Here is a 14,287-nt window from a genome sequence, read left to right as displayed (position 1 = left end):
TTGAAATGGAGGAGATTGAGGGCTAGAATCCCTCTCTATTTAAAATTAAATAGCGATGGATTTTAGCTCCCAAATGAGCCCTTAGAGGTTGGTTAGACCCTATGCTATCTCCAGCAGCCTTTTTATCCCATTTTTTATTTTAAACTCCATTCTAAAAACAAAGCAGCATACAGTACAAATCATTACTTTTGCACGTCTGTATACACGTCACTGCTGGAGATAGCCTTACGAAACCCACTTTAGTCGATTTTTTTAACATGCACTTTTGTCGACTTTGGTATCTGGGTGGGCTAATTTTTACTGGTTTATCTAACTAATTTGTTTCTAAATTGGTTTTTAAAATATAAAACTTTACAAACATGTTTTGGAATAGTTATTCAAGACATCAAATTAAACATTGAATGGATGAAGTAAATCTTAAATAACTGAAGTGAATGACTAGATGTTTGTTCCTACTATACGTTGAAGTAAATTTTGAATGACCAAAGTAAATTTTGAATGAGTGAAGTAAACTTTGAATGAATGAATATTTGTTGTTATTGTACGTTAAAGTAAACCTTGAATAACTAAAGTAAGCCTTAAATAGATAAAGTAAACCTCCAATGGTTGAAGAAAACCATAAAATGTTGAAGTAAACGAAGTCGCTACACCTTTAAGGTGGGAGTTTCGTTGTGCGACGTCCTCCTTCCCATGTATCCAGCAAGCGTCGCCCGTACGATCATATCCCCGCACACACCCAATGAAATAATCAAAATGGAGCATGTCCGCTGGGATTCAAACCATGGTCATAATAAGAACTCGACGTTTGTCTCTAACCACTACAATTTATATTGGTTTGTGTTGTACAAAGGATAGATATTGTAAATATATATACTAATAATTTGAAAATAAAAAATCATGTTAGGTTGGGCCAGTACCGCGGGCCGAGAAGGCGGCCAGGCCCAGGCCCACTTTGAATCATGTCGGGCCAAACCGTGGCACTATTAAATGGGTCGTGCCTTGGTTCAGCCTGATAGACACAATCCATTTGGTCATCTATAGTCTAGTATTTCCACTCTCACCGTCCCTGATCTCGAGAGTCTAAAAAAACAAGAGAAAAACTTTATATTGTATGACCCCACACCACATGCCTCGCCATTTGCACTCACCTAATCTATGGTTTTGGGTCGTGGTTGAATAAATATCCTATTTAAGCAATGTCTACCTATATGATTTATAGAAACAGTAGCTATGCACGGGAACTAACTAGTAAACATCGAATGATCGAAGTAAATCATAAGTTACAAATAATTGTTGGCGCACTCTGCAGGTGACGGATGGATCAACCTTGTTAAGTGCGACGCGGACCAATTTCAACTCCTAACTAATTGCTAGTGTGATTGGTTCTGTGGTGCACTTAATCAGTGGGTGTGGTTGGTCCCTAGTGGGTTGGTCTAGTTGGACCTTTTAGTCCAAGTGATGGATCATGTGTCTCATCATCCTTGGGATGATTAGCGTTTAGGTATATATATATTATTTGTTACCCTAGGTGATGATCACCCACCCTGAAATGAAAACAATTTGAAGTTATTCTTGATTTTTGTAAGTCATTTTCAGAGTGGATGATCATCACCTAGGGTGACCAATAGCACTAGAGATGGCCAAACAGGCCGCCCGGTCCGGTCTGGCCCGGGCCCGGACCGCCAGACACGGTTAGAAAACTGGGCCGGGCCTTCTAAGCACGCATGCTCGATTTCTTGTCTGAGCCTGGCCCGCAGCGGGCCTAAACGGGCCGGGCCGACCCATTTAGCACGAAAAAAGCGGGCCGAAAAACGGGCTATGTGGGCCGGTAAGCATGTTTTAGTGTAAAAAAGCGGGCTTAGAGGTAAACGGGCCGTGCCGGGCTAGCCCACCGTGCCTAGTTTCCTGTTCGAGCCTAGCCCGCTTATTCGTGTCGGGCCGGCCCGGGCCCGCATAGAATCGGGCCGTGCCGGGCTCGGACCGGGCCCAAACAGCGGGCTTCGTGTCGGGCTCGTGGGCCTCGTGCTTATTGGACATCTATAAATAGCACTCCTCTTTCTCTGTATATATAGCTATTTAATATTTGTCATCTTACGTGATAAACCAACAACCCATCATCTACAGTTAACATTGCAGTTGAACCAATCAGACACGTGCGACTAACTTATTCAAAGGTGTTGGGTCGGGTCCAGGTGATAGACTATTGGTTTATCACCCATTCACCCTAGGTGAAAATAGCGTTGTCGTAAATATAAGCTATTTGTCACCTTAGGTGATAAACCCATCAGTCCATCATCCACATCTAATTGTGCAATTCAACTTATCAGACATATGTGGCTAATTCGATTATATAGGTTGGATAGGATCCAAGTGATATATTATTGGTTTATCATCCAAGGTAATAAATAGTGTTGCTCTCTCTAACCTCTCTCTATATATGCTATTTATCATCATAGGTAATGATCATTTATTCTAAAATGGCTTAATAAATTATTAAGTTTTTAGCGCTTTTATATAGAAATTGTCATGGTTTCAAAAACCGGGGACATAATAGAATTTGTGTTTGGTGGGGGAAGCTTGCATGGACTCGCTCTGAATGGTATCAAGTGACTCAAGAAAGTTTATACTGGTTCGGGCTCGCGCCCTGCGTCCAATGTAGCGTTGATCGTTGTACTGCTCCTGAGAACATATTACAATGGGTGCAAGTGTAAGAGTGGAAGGAGGGGATTCTGGCTGAAGAAAATTCCTCCTCTCTGCCTGTTCGGATGTCTCCCTTTCATAGTTCTAGGGGACGCTCATACAAGGGGACTCGTTCATGGTCTAAAGTATGGTACGGTCTGTAGTTTATGGGAGTCATTTTGATGTAATGCCCCTAACGTCGTCTTCTGGTATATGTGTAGGCATACACCTGGTATGGTGGATCACTCTATCATGCCAGCTATGCAGGTCACTATAGAGTCTCCGATGTTGAGGTTCCTGATGGCGGAGCTTGGCTAGCCCCACGAGGCGGAGTCAGGGTATGCTAAGAGTTGTACGTGATGATGTCCTTTTTTGATGATGGACACCCCCCGTCACTTCTCCAGTGTGGCATGAGTCAACCAAGACGGTGTTTGGTGGTGATGTGCCTATATCGTGGTTGGCATGGGGCTACAGTGTCGACCGTGTTTCCATGTTAGACGGGTACAAGCGTGCGCCTGCCGTGCATGTGACAGAAGATTATTTCATTAGGGTCCTCAAGTGTTCTGCCTCCTGTCATGGGTCTTTGCTCCTCCGCCTCGCAATGTTGCTCGTCGAGAGTTTGTTGACTCGTCCGCCTCGCTGAGTTGCTCGGCGGGAGTTGGTCGTCTCGCCCACCTTGCGGGTTACTCGACGGGAGTTGGTCAGCATTTCTGCCAGATGGGCTTGCCATAAGTTGACAGCTTTCTTTTGGTACCCCTATTTCTAGGTACCCGTCAGAAATGTTAAGCCATTTCCAGATGGATGATCATCAACTTGGTGACAAATAGCACACTCGAATATCACCCTATAATTTAGTTAAGGTATCTCGCTAACTGGGTGTTTGGTTCCACCAAACTAAAGTTTAGCATCTATCACGTCTGATATTTGAATGATAATCATGAGTATTAAATATAGTCTAATTATAAAAATAATTACACAGATGAAGGCTAAAAGACGAGACAAATTTAATAAGCATAATTAAGTTTATATTTAATACCCATAATTAGTATTCGAACAATTGATGTGACAGGTGAGGGGAAAGCAAGGTTAATAATATAGCCAACTATTATCTATAAGGACCTTTGCAGCTTGTCTTATAACCAATATATATAATGGTTAGTTAGTACTTTACAATTAATATATGATTTACTCATCTCTCACAATTTTTTTGGTTTCCGTGTATAAACTAGCTATTAATTTGTAGTCTGTTTCTACTCTCTCTTTCTCTTTCTTTCCTAAGGGGGTGTTTGTTTGGGATTATAATCTACCCAGATTATATAATCCAACAACTTTTAAACTAACATTTAGGGCCTGCTTGTTTAGGATTATAATCTGCCTAGATTATATAATGTCACTTATTTTGAACTAAGTGTTAATTCAAAATAAGTGAGATTATATAATCTAAATAAGATTATAATCCCAAACAAAACAGGTCCTTAGTTTAAAAATTGTTGGATCATATTGAAAGGGAAATAGGGTCAAACCTTTTCCTAAATGATTTTGGTGGTTGAATTGCCCAACACAAATAATTGGACTAACTAGTTTGCTCTAGATAATAAGTTCTACAGGTGCCAAAGGTTCACAACAAACCAATACAAAGTTAAGAGAAAGGGTTCAAATCAAAGGAGCAAAGAAAACCGAAGGCTGCCCTGATCTGGCGCACTGGAGTGTCCGGTGCACCACCGGACAGTGTCCGGTGCACCAGGGAGATCACCTCCGAACTTGCCACCTTCGGATTTCTGGAAGAGCTGAAAGTCGCCTAGAGGGGGGTGAATAGGCAAATCTGAAATTTACAAACTTTAAGCACAACTACAAGCCGGGGTTAACGTTAGAAATATAAACGAGTCCGAAAGAGAGGACGAAAACAAATCACAGGCAAATAAGGCGGATGACACGGTGATTTGTTTTACCGAGGTTCGGTTCTTGCAAACCTACTCCCCGTTGAGGTGGTCACAAAGATCGGGTCTCTTTCAACCCTTTCTCTCTCTCAAACGGTCACCTAGACCGAGTGAGCATCTCTTCTCAATCAATCGGGACACTAAGTCCCCACAAGGACCACCACACAATTTGTGTCTCTTGTCTTGATTACAATTGAGTTGGAAACAAGAAAGAATGAAGAAGAAAAGCAATCCAAGCGCAAGAGCTCAAATGAACACAAATGTCTCTCTCTCTAGTCACTAATTTGTTTGGAGTGATTCTGGACTTGGGAGAGGATTTGATCTCTTTGATTGTGTCTTTGAATGAAGTCTAGAGCTCTTATATGAGGTTTGATGGCTGAAAACTTGGATGCATTGAAGTGTGGTGGTTGGGGGGTATTTATAGCCCCAACCACCAAAAGGACTGTTGGTGGAGGCTGTTGTCGTATGGCGCACCGGACACTGTCCGGTGCGCCAGCCACGTCACCAGGCCGTTGGGTTCCGACCGTTGGAGCTTCTGACATGTGGGCCACCGGACAGTCCGGTGGCGCACCGGACAGTCACTATTCACTGTCCAGTGCGCCTTCTGCGCCTGCTCTGACTTCTGCGCGCGCAGTCGCGCACTGTAGCGTTTTACTTTTCCTCTGCAGACGACCGTTGGCGCTGTATAGCCGTTACTCCGCTGGCACACCGGACAGTCCTGTGCTACACAAGACAGTCCGGTGAATTATAGCGGAGTGGCTCCCAGAATTCCTGAAGGTGGCAAGTTTGGAGTTGGGTTCCCTGGTGCACCGGACATTGTCCGGTGGTGCATCGGACATTGTCCGGTGCGCTAGACCAGGGCACACTTCGGTTGTCTTTTGTTCTTTTTATTTGAACCCTTTCTTGGAATTTATATTGGTTTATGTTGAACCTTTGGCACCTGTAGAACTCATAATCTAGAACAAACTAGTTAGTCCAATTGATTTGTGTTGGGCAATTCAACCACCAAAATTTATATAGGAAAGGTGTAAGCCTATTTTCTTTTCAATCTTCCCCTTTTTGGTGATTGATGCCAACACAAACCAAAGCAAATATAAAAGTGCAAAGGTTGCTTGGAATGAAACCAATAATTATTTCTACTAGATATGTATGGATGGCTTTCTTCTTATTTAAAATTTTGGACCACGCTTGCACCACTTGTTTTGTTTTGCAAAGTTTTGGTAATTCTTTTTCAAAGTCTTTTGCAAATAGTCAAAGGTATATGAATAAGATTTTGATAAGCATTTTCAAGATTTGAAATTTTCTCCCCTATTTCAAATGTTTTTTCTTTGACTAAACAAAACTCCCCCTTAATGAAATCCTCCTCTTAGTGTTCAAGAGGGTTTTAGATATTAATTTTGAAGAGGGTATACCAATTTGAAATTATATCAAAAATAAGATACCAATTTGAAAATCTTTAAAGACACTTCTTTAATACAAATTGAAAGACTACAAATTTTTTAAATTGGTGGTGGTGCGGTCCTTTTGCTTTGGGCTAATACTCTCCCCCTTTGGCATGAATCGCCAAAAACGGATACTTGAGTGAAATATAAGCCCTTTATACTTTCTCTCCCTTTGGCAAATAATATATGAGTGAAGATTATACCAAATTGGAGAGCGTTGTGGAGCGACGGCGAAGGATGAATAATTCGATGGAGTGGAGTGGAAGCCTTGTCTTCGCCGAAGACTCCATTTCCCTTTCAATCTATGACTTAGCATGAAATACACTTGAAAATCACATAAGTCATAGCACATGAAAGAGAGATGATCAAAGGTATATAAATGAGCTATGTGTGCAAAATATCAATCAAAATTCCTAGAATCAAGAATATTTAGCTCATGCCTAAGTTTGGTAAATGTTTTCTCATCTAGTGGCTTGGTAAAGATATCGGCTAATTGTTCTTTGGTGTTAATATAAGCAATCTTGATATCCCCTCGTTGTTGGTGATCCCTCAAAAAGTGATGCCGAATGGCTATGTGCTTAGTGCGGCTGTGCTCAACGGGACTATCCGCCAGGCGGATTGCACTCTCTTTATCACATAGGAGAGGAACTTTGGTTAATTTGTAACCATAGTCCCTAAGGGTTTGCCTCATCCAAAGTAATTGCGCGCAACAATGGCCTGCGGCAATGTACTCGGCTTCGGCGGTAGAAAGAGCGACAGAATTTTGCTTCTTTGAAGCCCAAGACACCAGAGATCTTCCCAAGAACTGGCAAGTCCCTGATGTGCTCTTTCTATCAATTTTACACCCTGCCCAATCAGCATCTGAATAACCAATTAAATCAAAAGTGGATCCCCTGGGGTACCAAAGGCCAAACTTAGGAGTATAAACTAAATATCTCAAGATTCGTTTCACGGCCCTAAGGTGAACTTCCTTATGATCGGCTTGGAATCTTGCACACATGCATACGGAAAGCATAATATCCGGTCGAGATGCACATAAATAGAGTAAAGAACCTATCATCGACCGATATACCTTTTGATCTACAGATTTACCTCCCGTGTCGAGGTCGAGATGCCCATTGGTTCCCATGGGTGTCTTGATGGGCTTGGCATCCTTCATCCCAAACTTGGTAAGAATGTCTTGAATGTACTTGGTTTGGCTAATGAAGTTGCCTTCTTGGAGTTGCTTCACTTGAAATCCTAAGAAATACTGCAACTCCCCCATCATAGACATCTCGAATTTTTAAATCATGATCCTACTAAATTCTTCACAAGTGGATTTGTTAGTAGACCCAAATATGATATCATCAACATAAATTTGGCATACAAACAAATCATTTGCAATAGTTTTAGTGAAGAGAGTAGGATCGGCTTTTTCGACTTTGAAGCCATTAGCGATAAGAAAATCTCTTAGGCATTCATACCATGTTCTTGGGGCTTGCTTGAGCCCATAAAGCGTCTTAGAGAGTTTATAAACATGGTTAGGGTACTCACTATCTTCAAAGCCGGGAGGTTGCTCAACATAGACCTCCTCCTTGATTGGTCCATTTAGGAAGGCACTTTTCATGTCCATTTGATAGAGCTTAAAGCCATGGTAAGTAGCATAGGCAAGTAAAATACGAATTGACTCAAGCCTAGCTACAGGTGCATAGGTTTCACCGAAATCCAAACCTTCGACTTGTGTGTATCCCTTGGCCACAAGTCAAGCTTTGTTACTTGTCACCACACCATGCTCATCTTGTTTGTTGCGAAAGACCCACTTGGTTCCTACAACATTTTGGTTAGGATGTGGAACTAAATGCCATACCTCATTCCTCGTGAAGTAGTTGAGCTCCTCTTGCATCGCCAACACCCAATTCGAATCCCTTAATGCGTCTTCCACCCTGTATGGCTCAATAGAAGACACAAAGGAGTAATGTTCACAAAAATGAGCAACCCGAGAGCGAGTGGTTACCCCCTTATGAATATCGCCGAGGATGGAGTTCACGGGTTGATCTCGTTGTATTGCTTGGTGGACTCTTGGGTGTGGCGGTCTTGGACTATCATCATCTTCCTTGTCTTGATCATTGGCATCTCCCCCTTGATCATTGCCCTCCTCTTGAGGTGGCTCATCTTCTTGATTTTCATTTTTATCCTCTTGAGCTTGATCCTCATCTTGAGTTGGTGGAGATGCTTGATTTGAAGATGATGGCTGATCTTGTGCTTGTGGAGGCTCTTCGGATTCCTTAGGACACACATCCTCGACATGTTCCTTAGCGCGACGCACGAAGCCTCTTCATCATCTAGCTCATCAAGTTCAACTTGCTCTACTTGAGAGCCGTTAGTCTCATCAAACACAATGTCACAAGAAACTTCAACTAGTCTAGTGGACTTGTTAAAGACTCTATATGCCCTTGTGTTTGAATCATAACCAAGTAAAAAGCCTTCTACAGCCTTAGGAGCAAATTTAGATTTTCTACCTCTTTTAACAAGAATAAAACATTTGCTACCGAAGACTCTAAAATATGAAACATTGGGCTTTTACCGGTGAGGAGTTCATACGATGTCTTCTTGAGGATTCGGTGAAGGTAGAGACGGTTGATGGCATAGCAAGCGGTGTTGATTGCTTTCGCCCAAAACCGGTCCGAAGTCTTGTATTCATCAAGCATGATCCTCGCCATGTCAAGTAGAGTTCTATTCTTCCTCTCCACTACACCATTTTGTTGTGGCGTGTAGGGAGAAGATAACTCATGCTTGATGCCCTCATCCTCAAGAAAGCCTTCAATTTGTGAATTCTTGAACTCCGTTCCATTGTCGCTTCTTATTTTCTTGATCCTCAAGCCGAACTCATTTTGAGCCCGTCTCAAGAATCCTTTCAAAGTCTCTTGGGTTTGTGATTTTTCCTGCATAAAGAATACCCAAGTGAAGCGAGAATAATCATCCACAATAACTAGACAGTACTTACTCCCGCCGATGCTTATGTAAGCGATCAGGCCGAATAGGTCCATGTGGAGTAGCTCGAGTGGCCTGCCAGTCGTCATGATGTTCTTGTGTGGATGATGAACACCAACTTGCTTTCCTGCTTGACATGCGCTACAAACCCTATCTTTCTCAAAATGTACATTTGTTAGTCCCAAAATGTGTTCTCCCTTTAGAAGCTTGTGAAGATTCTTCATCCCAACGTGGGCTAGTCGGCGATGCTAGAGCCAACCCATGTTAGTCTTAGCAATTAAGCAAGTGTCGAGTTCAGCTCTATTAAAATCAACTAAGTATAGCTGACCCTCTAACACTCCCTTAAATGCTACTGAATCATCACTTCTTCTAAAGACAGTAACACCTAAATCGGTAAAAAGACAGTTGTAACCCATTTTGCATAATTGAGACACAGAAAGCAAGTTATAGTCTAAAGAATCTACAAGAAAAACATTGGAAATAGAATGGTCAGATGATATAGCAATTTTACCCAATCCTTTGACCAAACCTTGGTTTCCATCCCCGAATGTGATAGCTCTTTGGGATCTTGGTTTTTCTCATAGGAGGAGAACATCATTTTCTCTCCTGTCATGTGGTTGGTGCACCCGCTATCGATGATCCAACTTGAGCCCCCGGATGCATAAACCTACAAAACAAGTTTAGGCCTTGTTCTTAGGTACCCAAACGGTCTTGGGTCCTTTCACATTAGAAACAAGCACCTTGGGTACCCAAACACAAGTCTTTGATCACTTGTGTTTGCCCCCAACATATTTGGCAACTACTTTGCCTGATTTGTTAGTTAGCACATAGGAAGCATCAAAAGTCTTAAATGAAATGTTATGATCATTTGATGCAATAGGAGTTTTCTTCCTAGGCAATTTTGCATGGGTTGATTGCCTAGAACTAGATGCCTCACTCTTATACATAAAAGCATGATGAGATCCAGAGTGAGACTTCCTAGAGTGAATTCTCCTAATTTTGTGCTCGGGATAACCAGCAGGGTATAAAATGTAACCCTCGTTATCCTGAGGCATGGGAGCCTTTCCCTTAACAAAGTTAGATAATCTTTTAGGAGGGGCATTAAGCTTGACATTGTCTCCCTGTTGGAAGCCAATGCCATCCTTAATGCCAGGGCGTCTCCCACTATAGAGCATGCTTCTAGCAAATTTAAATTTTTCATTTTCTAAGTCATGCTCATTGATTTTGGCACTAAGTTGAGCTATGTGATCATTTTGTTGTTTAATTAAAGCTAGGTGATCATGAATAGCATCAACATTTATATCTCTACATCTAGTGCAAATAGTGACATGCTCAACGGTAGATGTAGAGGGTTTGCAAGTATTTAATTCAACAATCTTAGCATGTAAAATAGCATTCTCATCTCTAAGATTGGAAATGGAAACATTGCAAACATTTAAGTCTTTAGCCTTAGCAATTAATTTTTCATTCTCAATTTTAAGGCTAGAGAGCGATGCATTCAAATTGTCAATCTTAGTAATCAAACTAGCATTATCATTTCTAAGACTAACAATTGAATCATCACAAATATCTAACTTCTCAACCTTAGCAATTAGTTTAGCATTTTCATTTCTAAGGTTGGAAATAACATCATGGCAAGTGCTTAGCTCACTAGACAAATTTTCACATTTTTCTACTTCCTGAGCATAAGCATTTTTAGTCTTAACATGCTTTTTGTTTTCCTTAATAAAGAAATCTTCTTGGCTATCCAAGAGTTCATCCTTCTCATGAATAGGCACTAATTAATTCATTTAATTTCTCTTTTTGTTGCATGTTAAGATTGGCAAAAAGAGTAAGCAAGTTATCCTCATCATCACTAGAATTATCCACATCACTAGAAGTTGCATACTTAGTGGAGGATCTTGATTTTACCTTCTTCTTCTTGCCGTCCTTTGCCATGAGGCACTTGTGGCCGACGTTGGGGAAGAGAAGCCCTTTGGTGACGGCGATGTTTGCGTCCTCCTCCTCGGAGGAGGAGTCGGTGGAGCTCTCGTCGGAGTCCCACTCCCGGCAAACATGGGCATCGCCGCCCTTCTTCTTGTAGTACCTTTTCTTTTCTCTTCTCTTTCCCTTCTTGTCGTTATCCCTGTCACTATCACTAGATAAAGGACATTTAGCGATAAAATGACCGGGCTTACCACATTTGTAGCAAACCTTCTTGGAGCGGGGTTTGTAGTCCTTCCCCTCCTTTGCTTGAGGATTTGGCGAAAGCTCTTGATGATGAGCGCCATTTCCTCGTTGTCGAGCTTGGAGGCGTCGATGGGGATCCTACTTGGTGTAGAGTCCTTCTTTTCTTCTTCTGTCGCCTTGAATGCGACGGGTTGCACCTCGGGTGTTGAGGTGGCGCCTTGCTCGATGATTTTCTTGGAGTCTTTGATCATCAATTCAAAGCTCACAAATTTTCCTATCACTTCCTCGGGAGACATTAGTTTATATCTAGGATCACCACAAATTAATTAAACTTGAGTAGGATTAAGAAATACAAGTGATTTTAGAATAACCTTGACCATTTCATGGTCATCCCATTTAGTGCTCCCGAGGTTGCGCACTTGGTTCACCAAGGTCTTGAGCCGGTTGTACATGGCTTGTGGCTCCTCTCCTTGGTGAAGCATGAAGCGACCGAACTCCCCCTCGATCGTTTCCCGCTTGGTGATCTTGGTCACCTCATCTCCTTCGTGCGCAGTCTTGACCACGTCCCAAATCTCTTTGGCACTCTTCAACCCTTGCACCTTATTATACTCCTCTCGACTTAGAGAGGCGAGGAGTATAGTAGTGGCTTGGGAGTTGAAGTATTGGATTTGTTCGACCTCCTCCGAATCATAATCCTTGTCCCCTTCCTTCGGTACCTACGCTCCATACTCAACAATATCCCATATGCTTTTGTGGAGTGAGGTTAGGTGATGCCTCATTTTATCACTCCACATAGAATAATCTTCACCATCAAACATAGGTGGTTTGCCTAATGGGACGGAAAGTAATGGAGTGCGTTTTGAAATACAAGGATAGCGAAGGGGCATCTTACTATACTTCTTGCGCTCATGACGCTTAGAAGTGGCGAATGCCGATTCCGAGCCAGAGGTGGAGGGTGACGAAGAGTCGGTCTCGTAGTAGACCACCTTCTTCATCTTCTTATTCTTGTCACCCTTCCATTGGGACTTGATGGAGGAAGAGGATTCCTCCTTGTGCTTGTGGGCGGACTCCCTTGAGTGTGTTCTCCTCGAGCTTGCGGACTTGTTGTCGGTCCCAATCTCCCTCATGGCGGATGCTCCCGACATCACTTCGAGCGGTTAGGCTCTAATGAAGCACCGAGCTCCGATACCAATTGAAAGTCGCCTAGAGGGGGGGTGAATAGGCAAATCTGAAATTTACAAACTTTAAGCACAACTACAAGCCGTGGTTAGCGTTAGAAATATAAACGAGTCCAAAAGAGAGGACGAAAACAAATCACAGGCAAATAAGGCGGATGACACAGTGATTTGTTTTACCGAGGTTCGGTTCTTGCAAACCTACTCCCCGTTGAGGTGGTCACAAAGATCGGGTCTCTTTCAACCCTTTCCCTCTCTCAAACGGTCACCTAGACCGAGTGAGCTTCTCTTCTCAATCAATCGGGACACTAAGTCCCCACAAGGACCACCACACAGTTGGTGTCTCTTGTCTTGATTACAATTGAGTTGGAAACAAGAAAGAATGAATAAGAAAAGCAATCCAAGCGCAAGAGCTCAAATGAACACAAATGTCTCTCTCTAGTCACTAATTTGTTTGGAGTGATTCTGGACTTGGGAGAGGATTTGATCTCTTTGATTGTGTCTTTGAATGAAGTCTAGAGCTCTTGTATGAGGTTTGATGGCTGAAAACTTGGATGCATTGAAGTGTGGTGGTTGGGGGGTATTTATAGCCCCAACCACCAAAAGGACCGTGGGTGAAGGCTGCTGTCGTATGGCGCACCGGACAGTCCGGTGCACCACCGGACACTGTCCGGTGCGCCAGCCACGTAACCAGGTCGTTGGGTTCCGACCGTTGGAGCTTCTGACATGTGGGCCACCGGACAGTCCGGTGGCGCACCAGACAGTCACTATTCACTGTCCGGTGCGCCTTCTGCGCCTGCTCTGACGTCTGCGCGCGTAGTCGCGCACTGTAGCGTTTTACTGTTCCTCTGCAGACGACCGTTGGCGCTGTATATCCGTTACTCCGTTGGCACACCGGACAGTCCGGTGCTACACCGGACAGTTCGGTGAATTATCGCGGAGTGGCTCCCAGAATTCCCGAAGGTGGCAAGTTTAGAGTTGGGTTCCCTGGTGCACCGGACACTGTCCGGTGGCACACCGGACAGTCCGGTGCGCCAGACCAGGACACACTTTGGTTGTCTTTTGCTCTTTTTATTTGAACCCTTTCTTGAACTTTATATTGGTTTGTGTTGAACCTTTGGCACCTGTAGAACTCATAATCTAGAGCAAACTAGTTAGTCCAATTGATTTGTGTTGGGTAATTCAACCACCAAAATTTATATAGGAAAAGGTGTAAGCCTATTTCCCTTTCAAGAGCCCTCCGCTATAATTCACCGGACTGTCCGGTGTAGCACCGGACTGTCCGGTGTGCCATGTGGAGTAACGGCTACAACGTCAACGGTCGACTGCAAAAGTGTACAGTGAACAATGAATAGTGCGGACTGCGTGCGCAGAGTCAGAGCAGGCGCCAGAAGGCGCACCAGACAGTGATCAGGACCTGTCCGGTGCACCACCGGACTGTCCGGTGGCCCCACTTGTCAGAGCTCCAACGGTCGAACCCTAACGGTTGGGTGATGTGGCTACTGCACCGGACTGTCCGGTGCGCCCTTCGACAGACAGCCTCCCCAACGACCACTTTGGTGGTTGGGGCTATAAATACCCCACAACCACCACACTTTAAGGTATCCAAGTTTTCAGCCAACACATTCAATACAAGAGCTAGTGCATTCAATACAAGACACAAATAGATTGAATCAAAATCTCTCCAAGTCCTAATTCCACTCAAAGCAATTAGTGACTAGAAGAGAGAGTTTTGTCGTGTTCTTTTGAGCTCTTGCGCTTGGATCACTTTTCTTCTTCCCCATTTCTTGTTCCCAAGACATTTGTAATCAAAGCAAGAGACTCCAAGTGTGTGGTGGTCCTTGTGGGACTATGTGTCCGAATTGATTGAGAAGAGAAGCTCACTCGGTCTAGGTGACCGTTTGAGAGAGGGAAA

Source organism: Zea mays, chromosome 3 (assembly GCF_902167145.1).
Source record: "Zea mays cultivar B73 chromosome 3, Zm-B73-REFERENCE-NAM-5.0, whole genome shotgun sequence".
Taxonomy (NCBI): Eukaryota; Viridiplantae; Streptophyta; class Magnoliopsida; order Poales; family Poaceae; genus Zea; species Zea mays.
The sequence above is the reverse complement of the archived record's forward strand: the minus strand, read 5'-3'. Positions refer to the sequence as shown.